Raw genomic sequence first — 2,465 nt, 5'->3', positions numbered from 1 at the left:
GCTCCTGGCCGAGGCTCTGGCAGGTCCCACCCGAGCGGGACTCCAAAAGCCCCCCCGTGCCTTGCGCTTCCAGCGCCGGGCATCGCCCCTCGCAGGGACTCGCTCCCAGGATTCTTTAGCCCCGTCGGCAGGGAGGGGGCTCACGGGTGTAAATCGAAGAAAATGGGTATGTTGGATGAGAGGAAACGCGCCGCCGAACCGCCGGCCGTGTTCCCAGACTTTGCCTCCCTTTGCAGCGGAGTCAGTCGGTGTTTCCCAGGTTAAAAGCCCTCCTGTGTCAGCCCTGTATCCTCTTTGCTGGACGGCAGATGGGAAATTGTAACAAAGTAAGAGTCGCTGCCTAGTAAAGCAAAGTAATGTGCAAAGCCTGTAGCTGGGCTCTCTCGGCAGAGTAATTCTTTGGGAGTGAAAAGTACCGCCATAAAACCTGTTGTTGTCTACAGCTACTGTATCACAGCCCTGAAATCCGAGCGCCTTCCTGGGTCGTTCTGAATACCTGGGATGTACTGTCCATGTAGAAACGATGTCTTTGGAATTTACGGGGCTAAGGTGGTAGAAATGCAGAATCATTTAGCATGCGTGAATCTTGGGGTGCTGTAAAAGAATGGGTAACTCAAGACAAAAATAAATCTATGATACGAAAGTATTGTTACCCTTCTCTCTCTCACACACACACAGGCACACAGAAACCACCCTCAGAGGCAAGAGCTTTTTTAGCAGCTAGGCTGTCTTCACAGGATGCAATGAGTACACAATATTAGAGCTGATTGGGAGGATCCTTCCCGTCCCAGTGGAAAATGTGGTATTTGTGAAGTTGCAGTTTTCTGCAGAAAAACTGCAGATTCCAGTTTTGCTGGAAAAAAATAAGTTTGATTTTTCTGACCAGAAAATTAAAGTGATGGTTCATGGCTACCTGCCTTGAAGACTTCTGTCGATTCTACTTTCTGCTTGCAAGGCGAAAGCATGGTTAACATCATCTTCCCCTGAGAGACCTTCACCTTTTTATTTTTGTTTTTTTCCCCCTTTCTCCCCCCTTTAAAGGAATTGCTTGGAATTTTTATTCTACAAAGGACATGAGAGCTTTACTTCTTACCCTGAAACAGAACTGAGCATATTTTCATAGGATGAAAATTCCAGTATTTGGCCAGCCCGATTCAAAACTTCTGGAAACTTGGGGCAGATCTTTGGCTTGTACAAACTGGCTAGTTCCATTGTGTTTAGTCCACAGAGGATTTGGCCCTAGTTAATTAATGGTTCACCCGAGGTCATGCAGCAAGTTGATTTTTAAAGCTGGAGACTGAATCCAAAGCTGTTATTATTCAATCCTCTCATATATCTTGAAGTTTACTGCACAACATTATATTTTTCTTAGACAAGCTGGATTAATAAGAACCAGAATCCACAAGGCTCTGATTACAACTTTTCTTAAAAATCATGTTCTGAAAAATCTATTCAATTGTGATCTTACTAGAAAAGCGAGTAAATATGTTGTAATTAGTGCATAGGTGACACTGACTACTGAGGGAGAGAGAGGCCTGAAAAACTGCTTTTGTTATTTAAACCTTTCTTTCAAAGTACAAAAGCATTTGATTGGCACTTCACTGATTTAATAGTCCATTTGTAATGCAGGAAGAACATTACAGAAAATTTTAGCATTATTTTAAATCTCATCATTTAATCTGTAGGTGTTTTTAAAAAATCCTCATTTCTATGAGAAAAAAACTTTCTGATAGCATGTGGAATCTGTGCCTAGTCAGTTGTTAAAGGCATGAATGCCTTGTGTCTTCCAAAATGAAATGGTTTTTGAGTCTTAAAATGTACCTTGTTTGTTGTGTTAGCACAAAAATAAAATAAAATAAAAAGCCTTTTGGCCGAGGATTTCGTGGTTGCTCTTACTGTGTTATAACATTAGGAATGGAACCCTAAGCCCCCTGCTTTAAAATCAGGGTTGCCAGCATTCAGACTAAAGAGGAGAACAGTTCAGATCCTGTGCAGCAGTAGTGCCAGATGTACGAGATACAAGCTAGCTCATTCAATCATCTGAATTTATAGAGGTGGTCTTTCACCTGTACTTGCATAAAGATGCTTTGTGAAAGTTGAATTATTTCCTGTTTTACACATGGGGAAGATACAAAGGCAAGAACTTTGAACAGATTGGCTGCACACACCCCTTCCCCCTCCTCTATATTTCTGATTTTCAGAGGAAAATAAGATTTCATAAAGTTCATAAAGGCTTGCCTCTGCCTTCTGAGCATTTGGGGAGTGGCTTTGTTGTTAAAATATTATGTAGTAGAAAGACCCTGAATTAAACAGCACGGAAATGACTTCCCAATGTCAAAGAGCAGTCAGTGACAGAGTTTGAACAGACCTTCTGCCTCCCAGGCCACAGCTGCACCTATTGGCTTCATTGTCCCATCCCTCCTACGCACATGCATGCCTGGCATTGTTTTGGAAATACAGCAGAA

This window comes from Manacus vitellinus, unplaced genomic scaffold (assembly GCF_001715985.3).
Source record: "Manacus vitellinus isolate BGI_N305 unplaced genomic scaffold, ASM171598v3 scaffold_28_pilon, whole genome shotgun sequence".
Classification (NCBI taxonomy): Eukaryota; Metazoa; Chordata; class Aves; order Passeriformes; family Pipridae; genus Manacus; species Manacus vitellinus.
The sequence above is the reverse complement of the archived record's forward strand: the minus strand, read 5'-3'. Positions refer to the sequence as shown.